The 26,298-nt window shown below is 31.4% G+C and overlaps 1 protein-coding gene across 4 annotated transcripts in view; it reads right to left on the reverse strand.

Moving 5' to 3' along the window:
- LOC122504403 overlaps positions 1-26,298 on the reverse strand; it is a 361,846-nt gene that overhangs the window by 21,428 nt on the left and 314,120 nt on the right. The window lies entirely within an intron of this gene.

Here is a 26,298-nt window from a genome sequence, read left to right on the forward strand (position 1 = left end):
TCTTGAGCAGTAGAAGTTACTAATTACTGATTATGGATAAAAAAGGACTGATTGTCAGTGAAATTTTACCGTTTTTCATTATTAACAGCATGTGATTGTTACAGAATTTAATGTTAATTTTTTCGACCACTTTTCTCTTAAAATATTAAATAAATTAAGCTAGTTTTTTGTGAATAACTCTAAAATATCATCAAGAAGGGCAGTGATGTGAAAAAGTTTTAATATTTTTAAAATTATTTATTAAAATATAACTTTAAGAGTTATATTCACAAAAAACTAGCTTAATTTATTTAATATTTTAAGAGAAAAGTGGTCGAAAAAATTAACATTGATTTCTGTAACAGTCACATGCAGTTAATCAGTTATTTTTCCCTGCCAGTGAGTTATGATTAACTGACAAATAGTCATCCTTTACTGACAATCAGTCGGGCTTAACTGATAATTTGTCATTTTTAACTATACGTGCAGAAGAAATATTACCATCGGAATCAGTAATTGTCTTTTTGCTTTCCTGTCAATTCCTTTTAACTAATTTAAACTGAAAGATTGAAATTCTCAGATATGTGTAAAAAAATAATAAATATTCGAATTTGTAATAGTTGGAAGTTATTTCAGCAAAGAAAAAAGCAATTAGCTGAAAATAAAATCAAAAGGAGAACTGGTGGTTTATTTAATTCATCAATGGGATTCTTACCGAGTCTAATTTGCAAAATCGTGCACGCTATATATAAGCGAAACATGTTTGTCGCGTTCAAACGTAATGCAAATATATTACGACAGTTTTCAATGTTCTGTGATGTGAGAGTGCACATACGTGTATATATATATATATATATATATATATACACATGCATGTCTCTCGCGTGTTTCAGGTTAAAAGCTCGCGTGCATTTCGTGATTCAGAATGAAAAATAAATATAGGAAAAAAAAGACGAAGTAAAAAATCAATTCGTATCGAGCGGACTTGATACTTTTATCAAAACCCAGTTCAACAACGTTTTCTTTATACAATCCGATATAAAATGACGTAATGAGATTTAAAAATCCGCCAATCAAGTATTTCTTTTTTATTGCTTCATTTTATAGTCTATCTAATCTTGTAATAAATTTTCTGATAGAAACTAATTAAAAGTAGGTTGAATAATTTAGAACTGTCGCTTCCTTAATTGCAACTAATCACAGAAAATAGTCATTATTCCTGACAACATGCCGGATGTTAAAGTCTCCTCCCCCCACTCTTCATCCCATCAACAAATGAGTGTAATTTGTTTAGTAAAACGCACGCTTGATATTCTTCCAGACATGTTTTCAGAGTCATTTCTAATTCGTGTTTGTCATCCCACGCTGTTATTTATATTTATATATTATAATATGGTCAATTATCTTTTTCACTATCGAAAACTATTTCAACAAATAAGGGACTTATCAAAAAAGGCTAATTTTTGAAAATTATATTTTTAGAACACCTTTTTTTGTTGTGAGGAATGTGCCAGGGTAGGTTAAAAAAAAGGGAAAAAATGCGTTAGGCAATTACTTTTAACCGCAGTTTATTACTCTGCAATCACGCGTGGTTAGTTGAGGACTAAACGGAACTAATCAAAGAACAATCGAGAAGACGCTAATTCCTCTGTGTGAGATCAGTAGGAGTTGCGAAAGCAGCCCACGGAGGCTGTTAAAGCAAGAAGCTCGCTCACGATCTGACAATTTTGCTCGTGACCAGTTTCACGCGATCGAGTCAATAATTTCCTTGTGATTTATTAGATACTTTCAAAGCACAAATGTGTGTGTATACATTTTCACAGATTTACCATTTTTCATCACTGAATTTCTAGTTATAGCTACTGTGATTCTCCATTACGAATCCATTTATCATATTTAATTAATTCAATATGCTTCATTGCTGTTTTTTACCGAAATTAAAATGCATAGATAAGTCAGGTGTGCTTCTTCTTCTTCGTCGTCATCATCGTCACAAGTTCTTTAAGTCGACAGATTTCTGGACAAAAATTTATTCCGCGTCGCTCTATCGATTAAGGATTATATTGCTTTAAGACCTGAATAATATTCATGAACGCCCCGTTATGATTTCAATATATTCTCATTCGCGAAGAAGTCGAAAAATCACCGTGAGTTTTATATACCGTTTGCCAATAAATCGAATTGCATAATCCACTATCTGCTGTTTTTTTTTTTTTTTTTTTTTTTTTGAAGGGGGGTAAGGGGAATTTTCTTCCCCTCGTGCTGTATATCAATGACACTTGAGTAAATTGGTCTTGATTCTTCGTTTAGATTTTTTGCGATGAACGATATTTGATAATTGAATAATGAAGTTCGTTGAGTGACTAATGCTGGAGGTAATTCAGTTTTAATTTCGTCTCAAGGATTTTCGTAATTTTCAGTAGTGGAATGTTCATGTTAGATGAATTTAAAGAGTCAAGTGGGATATTGAAAAAAAGCGTCTACAATCTCTAATAGCTTCAATTAGAGGTGGTTTTAATTAAAAATAGCTTTAGATTGTTATAGCTTTAATTAGTGATTGTAATAATTAACAGTAGGTAACTACTGCTAATCGGTACAATCTATAATCAAAGTATAACATTGTTTCAAAGAATCAGATTGATACAATTTATAAATGGTACTTGCTTCTTAGTAACTGTTTCAATCAGTATGTTGAAGGGGTAAAGAAGGTAAGGAAGGTAAAGAAGGTAAGGAATGTAAAGATGATGAATTAATCCTAAATCATACGATCAGAGATATTAATAATTATGGATATTATTAATTAATGTTAATTGCTGTCAGTGGTTAATGATAATTTCATTCACTGCTAGCTTCAGTCAGTGTCGTTTATGACTACACTGAGAGAAGTCCGGGAACTAATACGTCCCGTGCGAGGCTTGAGTGATAATTTTGAATGTTCTTATGTGAACCCTCGATCGGGACGTCTCAAGCCCCGATAAAAAACGTGTAACGTCTCGAAGCAGGATTACTTACAACTTTTAGTTTCGGCCACGAGTTGTTCTCTCACATGCGGGAACAATGTTTGATGGATTCGGATCGTCCGAGCCCTAGATTCGAAACATCTCAAAAGCGACAAGCAGGAGTAGCGCATAGCGACGTCTAGCGGGAACTATTACGCCCTGGACTTCTCTCAGTGTAGGGTTAGTTTCAATTAGTATTAATTACCATCAGTGATAGCAGGATTTGTTTCAATTTAATGTTGATTACAATTAGTGGTAGCATTAATTAGTGTTAATTATAATAATCCATTAATAACATTAATTTCCATTAATAACAATCAGTATTTTTTAAAATAAATTTTAGTCACAATCAGCGATAGTTTCTGTAAGTGTTAATTGTAATCTGCTGTAGCTTCAAACACTTTTATTGATCATCAGTGAAATCTGTAATTAGTGTTAGATAATAATCAGTTTTGATCAATATCACTCCAATTAGTTTGATTTACAATACAGTGATCTCTTTAATAATTTAGTGATGACTATTAGTGATACTATGAATTAGTACTATTTTCAATCTGTTCAATGAATTATTTAACAAAGCAATTTATCTTACTAAATTAATTGTACCTTAAATTTGTAACTATCGTGTATTAATCATGTTAACTGATTGTTAAAATGTACTTGTAATCTGATAAATTTGAAGAAGGTCAGGAAAGTGGGATAACTGTAAAAGCATCAACTACAAACATTTTATAAAAGGTACGCGCATTTCGAGCATCCTGCAAATTTCAAGACATTCTCTCGGATTTTACTGTTTCTCACGTTTCTCATGAATAACGTATTATAACGTTTCTACGCTGAGAAAAAATTCATTGATTCAATCTGCTCGATTGAATTATAAAATATGTGCTTTAGAAAATCATGATTCGTTTACATTTAAGTGCATTTTTTACTCATTTGGTGGAACATTTCAACCCTTCTTGTTTGTAGTCATAGTTTAGCTTTGGAAATACTTTCAAGGTCAATTAATGTTTTTCTTTTTATAATATCTTCGATACTGTAGAGATTTGTGCTGATATGAGAGCAACAAAAATGATGCGGGCGACCCGTTTTAGGAGAAACGATATAAGGCACAGATAACGTGTATTCTTGATGATACGGATTAAAGTTACAAGCAAAATCCGATTTGATATCTCTCTTGCGGTAAATAATTAATGGTAAAAAAAGGGGTACGTATACTCAAGACCCGTTCACAGAATACTACGAGGGAAAAAAATAAATACCGCGGTGAAAAAAAGGGAAAGAGCAGGAACGTGGGTAGAGAGAGTAGTCTACCGCCACAAAGATAAAACCCCTCTCTGATTTTCTCCTTCGAATCAGCAGACAAAAGATATCCAGCTTCAACTTAGAGTAAACCTCGAGGGAAATTTTAACCTTCCAGACAGATGTTAAATGCGAAGTTAACTTCACTAGAGCTATGCGGTGGTGCTTCGCTTTTCTTTTCTTGCCAGGATATTTCGAACAAATGGCGGGACAAAAAAAGACGCGCCGATTCGGGGCTTGAGACTTGAGGAAGCAGCAGCAATGGAAAAGAATTACAAGTGGCTTGCCCTACTGCATTCTTGATGAATCGCAAATTATTCCGTCTACGCGAAATCTCGCCTTCAATAATAATCGGAGTGAGGAGGTTTATTCATTTTTATTACCTCCGTCACCCATTCATCAAGAGTCGTTGAATTTTCTTCTACTGTCAGTGTTAATTGAACTTTAAGTAGTAATAAGGGGAAGAATTCTTGGATTTTCTCTCTATTACGAGAGTTGAAGATATTATCTCCCATAAATACTAGAATTGAGGATGTAATAATTCCGAATAATTTCTCTAATCCGGTGATTATTTGCATCGAATTTTTTACATCAATGAAAGATTTTATCAACCCCTCCCTGTTCTAGCAATAAGAGATGGTCATTTGGGGAAGATTTTCGAAGCTTTAAAGGGATAAATGTAGATCGGACATTGTGAGATATGGGGGCGCCTTGCGATATCTTGATATATTGCTCGTTCATCGACGACTCTAGGGCGAGACAACCCTCGATTCGAGAGAAGGCGCCCCTTTGCCCCTCGCCTTGTATCTCTCACACGCTTCTCTTTCAACTGAAGTGTCTCGACAAATGGCCACAATTACGAACATGTGCCAATACATAACCGTCCTCTGAACACCTACGTAACCACCCAACTTCCCCCCTTTTCTAAGAGAACAACGCCTCGATATTTCTCTCTCTCTCCTACTCACTCACTCACTCAGCCACAAGGAAAATACCGGAGCAATACTCGTTGACAGCAATTCCGGCACGAATGGAAAAGATGGTTCTGTCGTCTTTGCTGACATTTTCGACGACGCTACCTCAACCTATCGACACTATCGGTTTTGTTCCGCCAAGGATATATGTTCGCATCGAAAGTTTCATTTCTCACAACATACAACCTCCATAAATATTTCAATCTTCCCTCACTAAACACGTTAAATATGTGGACGCGAGAAAACGGATGCAAATTTGTAAAGTTTGACTTTCCTTTAGTGGAATATAAAGTTTCAAAGGAGATGAATTTGTGAAACGATTTTGACAAATACGAAGAAACTACAGAAACGAAATATAAAATTGCGGAAATTTACCATTGGTTTTGTTACTTAATAATATTTCTTAAATAAATTATTAATATAATAATTTTCGTCATGGTTTTCTTTGTGCAATTAATATAATGAAGAATACTTTGATAACTTTTTTGCAACGTTATAATGAAGAATTACTTCTTTATATTAATTAGACGAAAGGAACTGTTTTAATAAAGCTTTTAAAGTATGATTATTTTTTTTTTAAATCCCGCTCTTATGGTATTTTAAACGATATTAATGTATCTAATCGTAATCGCTATGACAAAAACGTTAATATTAGTATATTGGTATCTCATTGATTTTCGACATTGGATCATTCTTCCAGTATCTCTTAATAATAAATAATCGAGTTTTATAATTTTGTAAAGTAAAGCACTAATAAACCCGAGTCGAAATTTAAGCCCTACTTTCACCCTGAATTTTCAGGGTCTATTGAGTGTTAGGAGTAGTAAAGTAGGGTCTAATTCTAATACAATTAGACCCTACTTTGACTCCCAAAACAGGCGGAAATTTGCCAATCTTCCATTTGGAGAAGCAAAGGAGGGTCTACTTCTAAGAAACCTTATACCGTACTTTTAAACCTCGTAGACCCTACTTTCATACTCCTAGACCCTACATTCTAAAAAAAAAAATTTTAATTATTTTTTAATGCATTACTTGAAACACTGCAAATGCAAAAAGTACTCCAAATTGATAAATACTGATGTGTATATATTTTATGAGACACATAAAATTCCACATTTACTCATCCCAAGTGCTTCATTTGAATCTGAGCAAATCTTCAAATTTTCCTTTTCTAATTGTAGGGTCTAGGAGTATGAAAGTAGGGTCTACGAGGTTTAAAAGTGCGGTATAGGTTTCTTAGAAGTAGACCCTCCTTTGCTTCTCCAAATGGAAGATTGGCAAATTTCCGCCTGTTTTGGGAGTCAAAGTAGGGTCTAATTGTATTAGAATTAGACCCTACTTTACTACTCCTAACACTCAATAGACCCTGAAAATTCAGGGTGAAAGTAGGGCTTAAATTTCGACTCGGGAAAACAACAAAAATACAAAAAATAAAATTTAGAATTTTAGTTTATTAATAAGATATGTTCCAAATAATATTTAAGTAACAAAATTTGTTTGTCAATTACTTTTTGTATACTTTAAAAGACTTTCCTGTTGTCTTCAGAGTAAATTCTTCTTTTAAATAAATAATAAAGAGAAAATGCACTTAAGATAAAAGGTTTCCTCTAAAGTTAAATAGATTGTTATCTCAGTGTGAAGACACTTGTTACTGACAAAAGAAGTATATATGATTAGGCCAATTTCCCAATACCGCAATATTTGTGTGAAAACCGATGGTAAAAAATAAGAAGGAACAAAAGAAATATGAATAAATTCTTCCGCCCCCTCCAACATAATATATATATATATATATATATAACAAGAAACAAGATTTCAAAATGAGATTATTTAATCATAACTCGTGACAACTTTACGGTAAAATAAAACTGATTACACCGCCAACGGAATATCGCGGGTAAATGTACATATATTTATGAACATTAATCAATGAAATCGCGTTAGCCAAACAGTGGTGAGAATAAGCGTCTTAATGTACTATATATAGTGCAAAAGGGATGAGTTAGGGGAGAGGGGGGGGGATAAACGCTAGTATTTGTGCTAAATTGTGTGTTCTCATATTCGAAGACAGAGTTTATATATATGTATGTGTGTATGTACGATGTAATTACGATAACGTTAACGTAAGGGTAGTCGGAAACCCAGCTGGTCTGCGGTCGACAGAGGGGTGAGAGTAACAGGTGCTACTAAGTTCCGAACATAGGTACTGCCTTCCTCCTCCTCAGAAATGTCGATAAGAACCAATTTACTCAAGACATTCTCAAGGTACAGTGATTTAATCGGAAGTGGAATGAGTTTCATTTTAACTCGAACCACAAACTATATACACTGATTGTTTATATAGATATAGTTACACGCACATAAATATATATCTCCCTACTATACAATAAGAAGATTTCGCCACAAGGATTCAGCTCCCCCCTAATAAAGGGGGGCAAAATTTAAGTCAAATTTGAGGGCCTTTACTTTACGCCCTGTGCCCTGAGAGCCGTTCCGTTACGTCAAAATTTAGGTCTCCCACAACGGACCCCAAAAGGGTCCGTTACATTACGTCAAAAATTAAGTCTAATTTAACCAACAGACCAAAGGCTTTTACGTTACGTCCCTCCAAAGAGCCGTTACGTTACGTCAAAATTTGGGCCCCTCCTTTTAGGGGCCGTTACATTACGCTAAAATTTAGGTCAAATTAAAATGAATTATATTTAATCAATTATTATTTAAATAATAGAACCTCAAGAACCAAACTAATGACCCCCACATGGTCGTATTCGTAATCGTCCTCGTTTAAACTCCGAATCGCATATCCGATCATGTTAAACAAGTGCAAGAGAGAGAAAGGCGACAAAATTCCTGACAATAAATTCTTAAACTATATGTATATATTCGCTCTCCTTCTCTCTCTCTCTCTCTCTCTCTCTCTCTTTGCTTCCCGCGAAATCTAATCAGTGAGTGCATATCTATGTATAAGTAACGCCCAGTAACGCTAATTAATAAATATCGCGACCTTTAATGAATTGTATCTGACGCACATAAAGCGACGCTACCGTTGGCTGATTGCAAATTAATTACTTATATCGTATTATTTGCATATATGCAAATTGCGTTTGCGGACCTCAAGACCTAGAACCACACACATACACAGTCGCTCCTGTATATATAAAGATAGACACAAATGGGGATGAGATAGATGCGAAATAAGACTCCAAGGCAAATATATTCGAAGTGCGATAACATCGATCCCCACCTATTTCATTTAGAGTGATTTGCTAATTAAATTAATTTTCATCGTAGGGTTCATTATTCACACCTTTATTGGAACAATTTACACTCTTAGATTGAATCAGTCAAATTTGACTGATTCTCAGTCAAAAATGACTGATTCAATCAGTCCAGACCCGCTCACTGGCGGACCAGTCCGTTTGACTGATTCAAACCAATCATATACTGTTATTGATTGAATCAGTCAAATACACAGAAGAAATCAGTTGTTTTGAATGATAGAAATTGTTGAATCTATTATTTCATTCAATTGTTTGTATTATTTAAATCATTAACTTTTATTGAAATTTCAATAATTTTTGTCATTTAAATCAGTAATTTTGACTGTCTCAAATAATGATTTTTATTGATGAAATTAATAAAATCTACTGTTTGTATAGTTTAATTTGACTGATAGCATCAGTCAATGCTAATGAAAAAAGCAGTTGTTATGAATGATAGAAATTGTAGATTTGATTAATTTAATAAGTTATTATCATTATTTACATAATTCATTTTCATCAAAATATCAATTATATTCACTTTTTAAAATTAGTTATTGTCACTAAAGAAAATAATGATTTTTATTGATAAAATAATAAACTTTATTGTTTAAATCAATTATTTTAATTATACTTAACAATAATTTATTTTCATGAAAGTAATCATTTTTATTTTCAAAATCCGTTATTTTTATCAAATTTAAGAATAAATTTTATCAATAAATTTATGAAGTTTTACTGATTTGTAAATTGGATTAATTAATCGATCAATGGTTTCCACTGCACTTAAAAATTTTTTTCATTAATAATAAAAGCATAGGTAACAAAAATTATTATTGTAACAATATTTATTAAATAAAATAAAATATAAATTAAATAAATATAAATTTTTATTGTTTAAAATAATTATTCTAATTGAAGTTATTAATGATTATTATTGATATAATAGCAAATTTCATTGTTCAAATTGATTATTTTTAATAATATTACATTAATTCAATGACTAATTTATTAAAATATTTAATAATTTTAATATAAGGTGTGCAAGGTTTCAAAACTCTTAAACAAATTTTTAAAACATTGTTTATTGAACAAAAATTAGATAAGTAACTGAAATTTGTTTAATGCACAAAAATTGTTATATAACAATCATAAATAAGTAAAGACAACTAAATTATTTGAAAGCACTACCACTCAATTTTGCAAAATTATAAATTAATTTTGTCTATACAATTCTTAAGTACCGTTCTAAAATATTTAACTCCAATCAGTTGGAATTAAATACTATTGAATCACTTCACAATCACTTCAGAATATTACTATCACTATATATTGAACAACTTTGAATAATCAGGATGAAAAGAAGAAATATCAGTCATTAGTCAATTACTAAAACTTAAAATATTTTTCTTACTCGCGGCGTCAGTTTTCCTCATGCCAAAGCTGAAGAGCAACTGACGCTTCAAAGCATCTTGAAAGACTTTTTAAAGAAAATGTATGAAATTTTCGTATACTTCCATCTTATATTTAAGTACAAAAAAATTTCACAAACTTTCTACCTAAATAAATTCATAAGAAAAAAAGGGTCCCGAAAAAGTCATAAAACACGGACCTATTGTAACGAGAAACCTATAGTTCGACATCCTAAGACAAACCAGATGTGGCAAACCTTTTGAAACGAAGGAATTCTTTCAAATATTTTATTTTCGAATAGTATATAATATAAACTACAAATATTTTACAAAACATAACTATTTACAGCAATGTATTTTATTAGTAAAAGAAAAATAGTTGCTTGTATTTTTTTGTTTAAAAAAAGAAAGTTTTTGATTTTTAATAAACAATATATTTGTTAAAAAATCATAATAATATATCATTTAATGTAAAAATTGTCAACAAATATATTTATATTAAGAAATAATGTTATTTTGTCTATATTGCAGATAAATATAATTTATTTGCATATTTAAAAAAAACAGGTGTATTTGTTAAAATGACTGATCTAAGTCAGTTAAAATAATCAACAGACAAATCAGTTAAATGAAATGACTGGTTTACAGTTAAATTCAGTGACTGATTGAATCAGTGACAATATTTGACAGATTTACCAGTCAAAATGATTATTGTGCCAATGAAAATCAATGATTTGTCAGTGAAAATGTGCATGACTGATTGAATCAATCACATTTTGACTGATTCAAACTAAGAGTGTATGTTGTCTGTAATTTGGTTCTTTTTTTGCCGCATATATATCTGTTACAAGATTAACAATCGGTTTTTCTTTATAAATAATATTAGTGTCGGTAGATTAGTTATTCGAAATTAATAATTAATTGATTTGAATCAAATGTCACTGACAGTAGATGAAACTTCACTGATTGGCATATCTGCCAATCAGTGAGTAGGGCGATATTATTTTATCGTCCTATTTTTATTTATTTTAATCAAGTGAAATTCTGTTTGTCAAAAATTGTTAATTTATTACCAGTAATCAGATTATATACGTTAATTTTAATCAGTAGTAGGTATATGTTTTGCTGAGTCATATTGAAAGAGTAACTTTTTACTCATTGTGATTATCACTGAATTTCAATTAGTAAATCGTGTTCTCTAAATTATGCTCTCTAATTCTGCGCCTTTTAAATTTAGATCAACGATAATATACCTCTGATTCAATTGGGCGAACACTGAAAAAAATTTATTTGATTCAAATAAACAATTACTTGTCCATTATCAATTAAATATTTACTTGAATTAAACAATTTTTAATTAAATAAAAAAAATTGTATTTGAACCAATAATAAATTTTAGTATTTGAAGCGAATACCATAGACTTCACATAAATAAAAATTATGTCATACAAATTTGATGATGATAATGATTGATCATCGATGATCTGTTCGATAATAAAAAAGTAATTTTTTACTAGAATCAAAATTAGGCCAGGCTTCAAACATATGAGAGAAACATAACACTAAATAGAATAGAAATGCTAATAAATAAGATAGAAATGTAATAAATGCAATTGAAATGCAATAAATGAAATTGAAATGTAATATCCGAAGTTGAAATGTAATATACACGAAAGGGAAATGTGATAAGGCTGAAATGGAGTTTGCTCCTTTGAAGGAGGCTTTTTAATAAAAAAAGGACTCAGAGTATATATATACGTATGATCTTAATATGAAACTTGTGATAAACAGAATCAGTGGTGGTACTTTTGTTCTTGAGGCTACAATCGGATCGCTTTTCAAAAGCTCCGGAGCAAGAAGAAAGGAATTCGATTCAGAAACATAGTTACCCGGGGTATCAGAGTTCCTCGATTCCCTCTTTTTTCTCTTCTTTTTTCCTTTTTGCTTTTTGCCGGGGAGGATAATCTCGAGGAATTACTCTAACTCGTGATGCTTACAGACTGAAGAGATCTGATAAAGAAAAGAGAGAAGGAAAGTGCGGTAGAATAGCGTCAAGTAAGAGAGAAAGAGATAGAAGGAGGGAAATGGAGAAAAGGAGAGTGGCGCACGAAACGAGAGTGGGTCGAACCGCATACGGTGGCCGCAGAAACGATAAAGTCGTATCTCTCTTATTGCTATCTTCGCAGTAATTCTCTTCCAAGTCGTGTCGCGAATCGAGCATACGAGAATGGATCGGTCAGCACTGGCAATATATATTTAATGATCGGATTTCAGTGCTCATGCAACTATCTCTATCTCCATATAACGGCCATAAAAAATACTTTTTTTCCCTTGTCACAAATAAACAAACATTGAAAATAATTAATTTCTTATTTATAGTTTCTTGCAATTAGTTCTCCAATTAAGTCACATTTTCAGGTGCTGAAATTTATCCGGACCTGAATGTAGAAATTTGTCCTAAGCTACAAATTTTTAAATATTTAGGTCTTGGTCCCTGACTGGTGAAATGGCTAAAGTGGTTTCCGACAGGGTTTGTGACAGTAACAGGGTTGCCATAGGTCAGGGAATTCAGGGAAAATTCAGAGTTTTTATTGAAAGTAATGGAGAAAATTAAATTCATACGAAAATTATGAATCTTGGTGTCTTTTTTGTTTTCCTCATAAACTCATAAAATTACCACGAATTCTAATACAAAAACTTAAATTTTTACTATTTCTGACAATAATTTTAGTTAAAAACACTAAAAAAGTTGAATTTTCGAGAAGTTAGAAATGATTGCAGAAACTCAACTATTTTCAAAGGTAATAGAATTCTTCGCAGAAATTCAATTATTTTCAAAAATTTTAAGAAAATTCTTGGCAAAGTTTAAACTATTTTCAAAAATTTGCCTCAATTAAATAATTTTCAATATCTACTATATTTTAATAAAAATTTTCAAAAGAATGTAATTATTTTATAAAAGTTTAATAAATTTCTACGCAAACATTTAATTATTTTTATAAATAATAAAACTCATTGCTGAATTTCAATTATGTTGAATACAATTTTAATCTAATTTCTCGAAAATAGTAATTATTCTAAAAAATTGTCTTAAAAATCGTCAAAAAATTCAATTGTTTAAAAAAAATTTGTCGATAAAATTCTTTTTGAGAATTCAATTTTAAGAAACATTCAATTATTCAATAAATTATTTAGTTTTGTATTTAAATAATTGAATTCTCGTAAAATTATCTAATAATAATTGTGTTTAAAAATGAATTTTGTCCAAAATTTTAGATAATAATTCAATATTAAAAAAATTGTAGCATGATTTTTTTAGAAATAATTGAATTTTAAAAGCAAATGTAAGGTTATGTTAGGTTAGGTTTGAATTGAAGTTAGGTAGTTCAATTTTAATGAGTTTCAAATGGAGTAGCGCACGCTAATTTTGATTCAATTTTAAATATAAGAGCATGAAGAGGATTAACTCTCAATGCAAACTAATGATGTTTAAGCTTTCATTACATTTAAAACATCTAATAAAAATGATTTTTTATTTTACAAAATTACAAAACAATTTATTATTCAAGGTGAAACGATCATATATGGAGTAAAATGGATATTTAAGGATAATATCCTTATTATTATATAATTATGTTTAACTAAAATAGTGTAATAATGATAAGTATATTTCAATATTAGAGAACAATTATGTATCATTAAGAGCATTTATTTCAAATTTTCGATATGAAAACTTAATATCCATAAATGTTAAAAAGAGATTCAACAAATTGATTTAACCTCTAAAAGTAGAAAATGACTTCACACGCCAAAAAAGCTGTAAATTTTGAATTTATAAAATCCTGTTGTTTTTATTTTTTTCTGTAGTTAATCAAAGTTTCGTTTTATAATTTTTTTTATTGTTTTTTTCAAAACCATTTTATATAACTAGAGGTTATGAAGAATCTCTTTAGAATCACGTCTATTAAGGCCAACCTATAGAGTAGATTCTGAATCGAAAACGTAAACAGAATTGCAATCCTAAGAATGGGTAAGAGAAGGACGAACATATCAATATATGTTCTACCTGAGGCCAATTTTTCTCTCCTCTTTGACTGGGTTATTGTGTTAGCGATCGTAGCGCCTCTGTGGTGAAAAGCATTACAATTAATGTGTGGGTTTTGAAATTGTAACCTAGAAAATTCATTAGCTGACTATACTACTTCGTGTGCAGACGACTTTAGCCCTAAGCACAATGAAATCTTAAATCGCAAAACCGTAGAATTGTAAATCGTAAGGATAAGAAAGAGAAACATACACATTTATGTCTGTCCTTCTTTTTTTCTTTCTTATGATTTACGATTCTACAGTTTTGCGATTTAAGAATTTCATTCTGTTTACGGTTAGTTAAGACAAATTTTGTGCATTTCCAACAAAGAAGTCTGTCAAAGAGAAAATAAAATCGTTCCTAAAGCTTGTCCTTATTCTATTCTCTTTTTGTAATTGATACCTAATATTTTATTGTATTTGCGATTGTCGGCACAAAAATATACTACATATCATCGATACACTGCAAAAATTAATTATCTTAAAAGTGACTACAAAGTTACTTAAATCATCTTATATCAAGATGCTTATAGGCCAGAAACATCTTAGTAAAAAATGTTTTAAGGAATTTGGTAGTCACTTTTAAGATAATTCTTTTTGCAGTGTACGTAAAGGGGTAATTATCTTCTTTTAAATATTAATTTTTTAACATTTATCAGTTTGTGCCGATCGTAAGCTACAAGATTTCGCTTCTCAGGTACCTTTCTCGGTAGATAGCACGTCAAATGGGGGAGAATTTCGATCCAAAATGGTGGCTTCTAGACCACATTCGATCCCCTTATTCTAATTCGTGAACGCAGTAGGAGAATTATGTAAATGGAGAACGCGAGGGAACTGAGTTGGTTTCACGCACCATGCAAGTATTACACATGTGGCTTATGTATATATAGGTAGTCCTAGAGAGTTGGAGGCCTAGGTGCTATTGGGAAGCCTTTAACCATTCTCCCATCTGAATGATTTACTCGGATTCACCACTGTTTAGTTAAACAAACAGTCTATTGCTGGTTCACATTCCGTTCTGTGCTTCCAAGAGTGGCTTTAGTGGGGCTTACCACTGGACCCACAACTCCGCCTGGTAAAGTGTGTATATATACACACTGAAAGACGCTCCTCTCACTCTCTTGTTGAGAGGAACACCACAGCATGGGGTTTCCGTTTGCAGAGATGAGTCCGATGATTATATGGGGTCTGCCGCGCGCAGTAAACGCGTACACCATGTATCGTGTTTGTTCGCTTTCTGATCCATGTCGTTATACCAATATATATATACATACACCGAGTATAGTTGTAGTAACCCCATCGCCATCGAAAGTCGTCGATGTCCTTAAAGTAATACTTATGCGCCAACAGAGCGTAAACACATTCCAATGGGACTTTTCTCTCTTCGCAAGACGACGACAACGACAACGACGACGTTAATGTGCGAAGATAACAGGTATTTAAAATAGTTCTCCTAATGTTCTTTACAATGATTTTATCGTTTAGGGGAATAAGAGTTTTCTTTTTCTTTTCTTTTTTTGTCTTTTTGTTTCTCCTCATAGCCAACTCTGAGATGACCACGATTCTTCTTATTGATATTGTTAAAGTTCCTTCGAGTTGGAATGTGAAGATATCTTTACGAATATGAACAAGATTTGTCATTTACAATATTGTATATACGTGAGAAAATAATGTTTGAAAAATTCCATAAATACTCAAAAGTAAAAAGAGATGCATCTGTGGAAACGAAAAAATGGCAATCTCTAGCTAACTATGGCCAAAGACTTTAGCCAAACTAAGCCAGCTCTGAACCATGTCCAACAGGAAAACTAGTAAAAATCTAAAAATTTCTATATTGTAATATATATTATTTCTATATTCTATGTATGATCACAATTTAGGAAACCATGGGCAATGACAAGAATATTTTAAACCTACAAAATTTCTATGTTTTGACTATTATAGTCAAAAACCAGCGAACCGTGGACAAAATTTATCAAGCCACGGCCAACGACAAAAATATAGTTTAACACTATTTCCGTCGTCGGCAATGGATCGTTAGACTTTGAACTAAGCTAAAAATTTCAAAAATTTCGTGTTTAAAAATATTCTTGTTTTTCCCATCGTTTTCTATATTTTTGCCATAGTTCATATTAATTTATAGTTTGGGAAACGACCAGAAGCAATGGTGTTTTAGTTGTTGCTCAAAGTTTCAAAGTATGACTCAAAGCTTGTTTACTTTGGCTAAAGTCTTTGGCCATAGTTAGCTAGAATTTGCCATTTTTCCGTTTCCACGCTGGTGAAAAATTTGCAGAGTTGAATTTTCAATTTTTTAATTAAGAAAATCAGTGGCTAGAAGTGAACTTCTTTCCATAGAAAAAACAATTTTTTTTCGAAATCAACTTCTTGGGTAATTTTCTTCGAAGCTTTTTCTGATGAATTGAATTTTTCCAAGAATTCCGAACTCTAAATCTGTATTTAGATTCTAAAAACAAATTAAGAATTGAAAAAATAAAAGCAAAAATAGCGGCTATCTATAGGAAAAAAAGTCAATTACAAACTGAAAAATCACCATTTCAGTTTTTCCTACATATAAAAGCATTGTTGAGTTCGTTTGTTTGAAATTAAACGGATTATATTAGTTTTCGAATTGAGGATTGTCACACACTATATATATGTATGTACTGCGCGTGTATCAAGGGGCAATTCGCGTTTCCAATCGGTTTATCGAATTTCAAAAGAGAGACCTTGGGAATTGTCCATGTAGCTTATGTATAATGAAGCATTCTCTGTAAATCCAAAACCCGACATTGATGTTCCTGCATTGTGAAATGATCAAGAAACAACATCCGCATTGCTCAATACATCTTTGTATGTTCCTGACACAGGAGTTGTCGGGGAGTTCAATTCCGTTATGTATAGGCAAACGTACATATTGATTGTTATTCATCAGTGGCGCCAGCAGTGCATGTTCAATTGATTGGTCAAAGTCAATAATAAGCAGAGAAACATATACCCTTCCATTCAGTGATATAGCTCTGCGGGTATAACTGATTGAACCGCCTCCAATCAATTTTATTGCCTAATTACATTTATAGGCCACACGCCTTTATTTCTCAATATTTTCATAATTTACGAACTATAATTAATATTTTCGATTATAAAGTGGTAAAATCCGTTGGTATTTAATGGTACTTTTCGAAGCTAGGATGAAAAATCGATCTAAGTAGCAAACGTTTAAAACAATTTGCACAATTTTCTGAATTTCGAATAAATTTAGTTTCAATTTTGACTAACTTTTGATTAAATATTGGCGAATCTTTAATAACAGGTGTTCAATATGTGGACAAAACTGGCTCAATCCTGGCTTAAGTGCCAAACCCTTAAGAACAGAATATCTGATAGGTTTTTTGAAACTGCGCCTATAGTAATCGCATATTAATTGTTCTTTAGTCTTAAATCGTCAAAACATTGGCCAAACTGGCTTAATATTGGCATCTGAATTAAAAACTATTAAAATGGCTTATAAATTACTAATGATATATTAATGATCCAGTATAATGTTGATAAAAAATTGGAAATTGTTTTAAACATTGGCCCAGTGTTGGCAGTCGTGGAATGTGTTTTTCGTATCGTCCGAAGAGAATTTACTCGCTCTTGTACATAATAAAGTTGTTGGTTCGAGTGCGAATGTTTTGCGAGGGCTTTCAAGGAGGAGGATGAGGAGGGAGTTTTTTAAAGTGTGGATCACGCGCAAGATCGCGTCACGCTGTTAACGCTCTGGCTCGCGGAATAGCCTATAAGCAACGTCCACGGCAAATCATTCTATCGGGCGCGTTCACGCGGAATGTAATTAATGCTCAGGAACGTTTGTTAACAAAAACCACGCTTCTCTCTCTCGCTCTCTCGCTCTCTTCCCTGGAATCCCCGTTGCGACCCCTATACTCTCTCCTTCGCGCAACGAGCGACGGTTAAACTTTCCTTATTAAGGCCTCTCACCTTCGCCATTCATCCTCCCGTTGGCTTTTGCTCGTTCGTGTGTCCGCCAGTTCAAGTAGAAGGAATTTCTTCGACTCTCTCGACGTTGACTATTCACACTCGCACAAACACAATCACACTGACAAGTGAGTGTGCAATGCTGTTGAATTTATTAGGCCGGAAGGTTTCTCTTGTCGTGGCTGTTCGAGGCGACAGATACAAACCTCGCGCGCCCGCCTACACCAACGGATACCAAACGTGTCTATGTCCCTAACGATTTTCATGCGCGGCACATACACTTATCTCGTGATTAATGACTCGCGTGCACAGTGACGAGTTAATCTCTCGACACTCTAACCAAGTACTCGTCATATCAACCCGCGTATCTTTTGCAAAACTGTCGAGTGTCGAACTTCCCACCTGTCAGTCGAATAATCACGCTCATGGAACTACTTATATAGTGCCAGACACTATACACCTTGTGCAACACGCGTAATGTACGTACTTGATAATTAGAGAGGGGGGAGGACACACCCTCTTTTTTCACCCTCAACTTTCTCATCTGCCACGTATAGTGGAGAATGAGCTTACCTAAGCATTACTTTGGAAGACTTATGACTCTTAAGTGTAAGATCTTATTACACCGGCTCTGGTGCGCGGAGGAAAACTAAACATTAATCTAAACTGACATTAATCTTCTGCGGTATGCTCTGTTTCAATTTATTTCAAATTGCAAAAGATATTTTACTTCAGTTTCGTCATGGGGGCCGACTATTAGCTCATGTATTTATAAATTGTTGCAACTTTTGTTTTTTTCTTCATCCTCTAAAGTTAAATCGCTTTGGTCGTTAGGGAAACTTTGTTTTTATTTTTTATTGCGAAAATATATAAGAGAATCGTATGAAACACTAATAACAAGCTCAAGCCAGTTTTTAGCCAGTTTTTGGCAATGCCCTTGTTGGAAGCCTTTTTCAAACACGGCAATTCGAGTTAAATCGTATTAATTTTGGCGTTTGTTTAAAGTTGAGACTTTAATATTAATTTTTTAATATTTATTCTAGTATTATTGACTTAAGAAGGCAAAAGTAAACTACTCTTTAACAACTTTTAAATTCTAACAGACTATTTAACTTTTAAGCGTAGTATTTGTTTTAACATTCGCAATCTTGGTCCAATGTTGGCAACAATAGTAGATCCAAAATATTGGCTACAGTAGAAAATCCAATATTTAGCCAATTATCAGCCATGGAAATTATTTTTGCATGTAATCAAAATATGTAGTTAGTAAAATCACAACATTAAACTTTATGGCTGGAAATTAGTTTTCATATTCGCAGTCCTGGTTCAATAGAGGCTACAATAATTGGTCCAATATTTTAGCCTATTGTCTGTCATGAAATGAAAATAATTCTTTTACAGCAATGTAATCTTATGTTAATATTGTAACAATATTCAATTTCAAAGGTTTTCAAGACTCAAATTTTCCATATTTCCAGTCTTGGCCCACTATTGGCAATAATTTGTTGAATATAGAGCTAATTGTCAACGTTTACAATTATTTATTTTTATTACATGCTCGGAATCTGGGTCCAATATTATAACAGCGTATTTAAGTCCAAGACTTTTCAAGTCTTTCAAGATTTTCATATTTGTAGTCTTGGCTCAATATTGGCAACAATGTTAAAAAATATTTAATAAATAGTCAGGCTAGATAACTAATTTTTATACAATCACATCTGGGGCCATTATTGTCATAATTTTCGAATCGAAGGCTTAAAATTTAGTTTTCGCAAGCGCAATCCTGGCTCCATATTGGGAATAATAGACTAATTTTTAGGTAATTGTCTATCTGGAATATGATCGTTGTATAAGAATGTAATCTGAAACCAATATTTTTATATTTAAGATTATGCCTTGAAAATTTTTCACATTCTCAGTCTTTGATCAATACTGGCTCGACCATGGCTTCTAAGATCGGTTCACTGTTATGCCAATAGAAAGAGGTAAAAAACAGAAGGTGAAAAAAAATACTCTAAAAATTAATACAAAATAGAAAAACACAAAAATACATAATAATCAAATAAAAGTAATTTAATAAGAAAAAATAAAGTAAAAAACAATAAAAATAAATATAAATAAATATAAGGAAAATAAATACAAATAAATAGAAATAGAAAAAATCAAAATAAATAGAAACAAAAATAAAAAAAGAATATAAATAAAAGAGAGAAACAAAAAATAGAAAAAAACATGAAGCAAACTGTCCAAATTAAATGTACAACAAAAATCCGGAAAATTGAGATTTCAAACTGTCGTTCGGGTTTAATTGTTGAAAGGTTAAAGAGTTTAACCATTAGACTAATCTTGTATAGTGAAGCTAGCTGAGGTACCGAATTACTGTTTATTCAAGCATGCTCCACGCTTCATTTACATTTTGGTAACGCGTTTCGTCAGTCCCTCCCCCCGCAATGCGGTAACAGTATGGTAAAAGCAAAATTTCTCTTCAACCATTTCGTTATATAAATTCTATTTTAACAGCAATAAAAAAATCTCTTTATTTAAATCTCCCATTTTTCGTTTAATTCTAAAATGTATTCTAATCACATCAAATAAAAAAAAGAAAATAATTTTTTAACAATTCTCACTCAAGTGAAACACATTTTGCCTAGGACAAAATTTAATTATCCTCAACGCTTATGCTTTCATTAATTAGTAATAATGTTCAACGTCCAACAGTAACTAGAATATAATAACCGGAATTGAATAGTTGGAAGTTGGAAAGTGAGAAGTTGAAAATTATATAAGTTAAAAGTTTTAGAAATGTTTACTAATTAGTTGTTCCTTAGTTGAAATGTTGTTTAGTTTAATAATCACGACACATAGAAAATTTAATTCTCTCTAACTTTGTATAAAGATGACTCACACATTGAATATAATTTTTATTGGTTAATATTTTAATTAGTAAATACTAAATATTTTTACTTGTAAATATTTATACTTGTAAATATTTTTATTAGTATATATCCTTGCTAGTAAATATTTTTATCAGTAAATATTTCTACTAGTAAATAAATACTTCAGTAAGTAAATTAATTAACGTTTTAGTACCAATAAAAATAGAAAAGGAATTAACAAATTAGTTTTATTTGTTTAGTTTTCGTTTTGTTGAAACTTAAGGTACATTCAAAAGTTTAGAAATAAATTCCTTTTACTGTTGTTTGTAGTTCTGTATATACATATATTTTTTTTCTAAAAGTTGAATTTGCAGAGAAATTAGTGTGGAATAAATGTTTTCTGATAAGAAACCCAAGTAACTTGGTAATTTATGCTTATTACTAAGGGCCGCTTTTCTAGTTTCTTGGCTTCTTTCCTGGTGATTATATTTCTTTTAAGAATAGTAAAGAGAACCTTTACGAAATTGTCGAGTAATCGTTACAAAAAAATCAGACACTAAAAATATAGTTAAAATTATATTTTCCTAGTTAATTTCTTTTGTACAAAGGCAAAATAAATCTCATATTATTTCAATAAAAAGAGATTTGTCTAAAAGAAATTTCCAGAAAAATTCAGAAACATTTCCACAGTTTGTAGAGAAGTAATTATTGTACACTTATCCACTTTTAAAATTGTTGTTGTTTTTTGTAATATTCACCCTTTGGAGGAAAATTGAAACGAAAGTATAATTTAAACAAGAATATAGTTGAGTATCGTTAGTTTACTATTTGCTTCACTTCTTTCGAAATGATATAAATAACAAATGATTTTATGGCACTTTAAAGTCGTAAAGTCATGAAAACTTACTTTATGACAATTACGCTTTCAGTTACATTATATCGATATCAATGAAGCCATTACTCGCGCTGTTAGTTGCGATCGTTAATATTATCTTCCATATAAACATTATTCTATTCTCTTTTATTTATTAATTTATTCTATTTACGGCAAAAATATTTAAAAGAGAAAAATTGTTTTCATAAATTTTCTTTTGAAAGTTTATCTTGACTGGCTTGTATATAATAATTATTTGATGTTGAAGAAGTAAATATTAACTGGGATTAAAAATTACTAAATGAAAAATGCAATTCTAATCTTGAAAGTCGATTGATAGTTTTTATAAATAATTAATCAAAGGGGCAAAATTTTAAAGTAACTAAATTTTCCTCTCGTGGCAATTTTAATTTTGGGGTTTGCGACTATTTTCTTCAACGTAAAGCCCAATCTGGCCCTCGCTAGACCCAAGTTTGGACAGATCAGAGTCATATCGAATAAAAGGTTAGAAAAAATATTGTTTTAGTTATTAGAAAAAAGATAATGTTTAGAAAAAAAGAAAATAGAAAGAAAGAATGAAAGAAGAAAATAAGAATGACAGAAAAAATGAATAAGTGATAGAAGGAGAAAAATTTAATAAAATATGACGGAAAAATAATCCTTTCGTAAAAACGAGGGCCGTAAGATCGACTAACTTCAAGTGTAGAACTTTTACTTGATTGGCTCTTTTTCAAAATTCTTTACTTTGATTGGATATAATCGTGACATTACTTACTGATGTCAAAGCAGCTAACTTCAAGTGTAGAACTTTATCCTCATTGGCTGATGGAGATGGAGAACTTAAGATGGAGATATTGGTACTGTGAATAGTACTTAACATTCAACTTATATTAACGAACTTTTGTTTAGTTTCAATATATAAATAACACAATTTATGACTTATTAAAACCAAAATTGTAACTACATTTCACTTTCTCTTAATAAAATATAACACTATTTAAATCCATAGTTGTAATTCATGAAATCTATGTTCATTATTTATTAAACCAATTTTTTGTTTATAGAATTGTTTATATAACTCATAAATTATCAATAATAAATCATACTTAAGACGGGAATAAGACGAACTTTAATATTTAAAAAATAAAACTGTTCCGTCTTGAAAAGATAAAGTGAGCGGGTTTACCCTGGAAAATTGTGATTTTGAAATTTGGTATATGTTTATTAAAAAGTTTCTCTAAGTAAAACTAAAAAAAAATAAATCAAAAACTATTTTTTATTTTTTTAGTAGAAATCAAAAGCTTTCAAATGATATAAATTAACTTGGATTTAGAGAATAATTTCCTAGATTTTATCCGATCTGAAAAAAGTGAGCGGATTTACCACAGTCTCCCTTATTAAAGATAAGTACTAAAAATAACATGTGATTACGAGATACCAGATACTTGATAAATAGAGATTTAGTCAAGAGGTGCTAGATTAACAGATACTAAACAGATACAAAAAAATTGGACAAGTGCGAGTTGTACTCGCACTGCAATGGCGGGTTCCGTACACAAATATTAAAACAATACACTGCAAAAACAAGTGTCTCATTTTGAGACGTTTTGTCCCATATTTGAAACACATAAGATGTCTTAGTCCACATATTTGAAACAGATATGTGTCTCATTTTAAGACGTTTCAAAGTGTCTTACACATTTAGCAATGCATTTTGAGACACGAAATGTGTTTCGAGTATCCGTCTCACACTAAGAAGACGTTTTACGTGTCTTAAACGCATTGAGTTACCTTTAATGTCTTAAAATGAGACACGAGATGAAATTAAATGTCTCAATATAAAACAGATTTTGTATCTCAATGGTTTAAACACTTAAAGCAACTCATTTTAAGACACGAGTGAGATAGCAGTTTTTGCAGTGTACTTGCAACATTTATCAGTAATTAATAGAATTAAAATTAACAATTAAAAAAATATATTAAAATCATTTGATAAAAAAAAATAACTAAAAAAGTTAAAGTATTGTTTACAATATTAGATATACAATACTTTAATTTTTTTAGTTATTTCTTCTTATCAAATGATTTTAATATATTTTTTTAATTGTTTATTTTAATTCTACTAATTACCGATAAATGTTGCAAGTATTGTTTTAATATTTGTGTACGGAACCCGCCATTGCAGTGCGAGTACAACTCGCACTTGTAGAAGAAAAGAGAGGATTTTGAAAGAAGTTGAAAGTAGAGAAAAAGTGAGTAATAAAGGAAGAGAAGAGACAAGAAAGAGAAGACAAGAATAGAAGGGAGGGTCACACGAGAAAACGAAGAAAAAGTAACGAACGTTAGTGAAGATTAAAAAGAAGTTCTTTTTTGATAAGACACCAGAAAGTTGCTCGTCTGTTGTTCGCCAATGGATTATGCCTGCATTCGCTTGCCTAACGTGGTTGTTATGTGGCTAATGCTCGTTATCTGAACGTGTCGACTATCTAATGGTTGTATGTAATGGTCATCCAACAATATATTGTCCGTTTCTCGCACGGCGTGCTAACTCGTCTTATTCTCCCTCTCTCTCTCACTCGCTCTCTTCCATATCTATATGTATTATTCCAATGATTATTTTAGTTGCTCGATTTGCATAAGAAAACCCGCGAGCGGATCCTTTGACTTTGTCGCAATGCAAACCTTGACTACTTATTAACTGCGCAGTCATGTTAAATGGAGAGAGAGAGAAAAAGAGACCTATTTGAAGATATATAAAGAGGGTGAAAGTCAGATAGGAAGAATTACAAGTGTACAAGGAGAGGGTTCTCCTTACACAGAATTCTATATTATAATTCGAGTTGCACTGTAAGTTTTCTTTCCTTACACATCATTTTTATCAATTCATTCTCTCTCTCTCTCTCTCTCTCTCTCTCTCTATCTCTATCTCTCTATCTCTCTCTCTCTCTCTCTCTCTCTCTCTCTCTCTCTCTCTCTCTCTCTCTCTCTCTCTCTCTCTCTCTCTCTCTCTCTCTCTCTCTCTCTCTCTCTCTCTCTCTCTCTCTCTCTCTCTCTCTCTCTCTCTCTCTCTCTCTCTCTCTTTTCTTTATTTTGTATCTATTTTTTTGTCTCTCCTTTTTTCTTTTATTCATTCATTGTTTTCTCTTTATTTCTTTCCTTTTTTCCTTCTTCTTTCTTTCTGTTTTCCTATTTTTCATTCATTCCTCCTTTATACCCTTTCTTTCCCCTGCTTCTTATTCTATATTCTCTCTTTCTCATTTTCATTCATTCATTCATTCTTTCATTTATTCTGTCTTTTTCCTTCTTTGTTCTTTCATTCTTTCTTTTTTACTTTCTCCAAATTCTTCTTCAATTCTTTTTTTATTTTCTCTTTTTTTGTTTTTTCCTTCATTAAGACTTTCTTTCTTTTTTCTTCCAGTTTTTCTTTAAATGATTCATTCTTGCTTTCATTCATTCCTTCTTTGTTACATTCACCTGTACTTACTACAACAAATACAGTCGTACATGTGCCAAATCACAGTGGTGGGGGTGCTACATAATACAAATAACGTCATAAAATATAAGATTTAGTTCATAATTGTTTTTGAAGAAAATCTATAAACAATTTATATTTATATTTATGAAAATGTACTCCTCCCCACCCATTACTCACGCTTTACATGCAAAAAACGCAACTTTGATAGCGAATATCTCTGGTTTCGTGCGGTGAAAATTCTTAAAATTTTGCTAATATTTCAAGAATGATAATAACAACGTATGGTCAAATTTAAAAAAAAATCTATAGAAAAGCGTTTAGGGGATATGATACCTTAAATAATTCATTCTTTTTTGCTTTTTTTATTTCCTCTTTCTTTCTTTATTTCATTCATTCCTGGATTATTCCATTCTCTTTCTTTCTTCTTCTTCTTTATTCTTTCTTCTTCTTCTTTATTCTTTCTTTCATTCTTTCATTCTTTTTCTTAACATTTTTCAATTTCTCTGATCATTTTCATAAAGTAGATATTTAAAAATACAACTAAAAATTTCTCATATAAATTCTAAATTTTGACCAAAGTGATAATAGTAATTTTTTGATAATTAAAATTTTGTTATTCATTAACTAATTTTTAAATTAGAAGCAAATTGGACCACTTTTCTTGTTCTCAGATGGCGCGCATTGCATCCATTGATTTCATCATAAAAAGGAAATGAAGAAAATCATTTAATTTTGAATGCACACGTACAATTTACAAGATAGAAAAAAGTAGTCACAAAAAGTGGAATAAATGCGGCGCGTATATATACATATAAAAAAAAATTAATCTAACAAAGTGAGAAAATAGAGTAAAGGCAAATGGTTCGAGACTGCAGGAGCATTATGTAGGAATGATTTCCATGTAAGCATCAAGGGAAGAGAGGCAAGATTCTCAGAACCATTTTCTTGATAATCAAAGTTGCACATAATCCGCGCGCATTCCTTGTAAAGTGAGGAGAACACCCTGGGTGAGCGTTTCGCAGTAATAAAACTAGAGCAATCTCTCAATTTTTTTCTCTTCATCTTCTTCTTCTTCTTTTTCTTCCC

Source organism: Leptopilina heterotoma, unplaced genomic scaffold, assembly GCF_015476425.1.
Source record: "Leptopilina heterotoma isolate Lh14 unplaced genomic scaffold, ASM1547642v1 Lhet_11, whole genome shotgun sequence".
In the NCBI taxonomy this organism is placed as follows: Eukaryota; Metazoa; Arthropoda; class Insecta; order Hymenoptera; family Figitidae; genus Leptopilina; species Leptopilina heterotoma.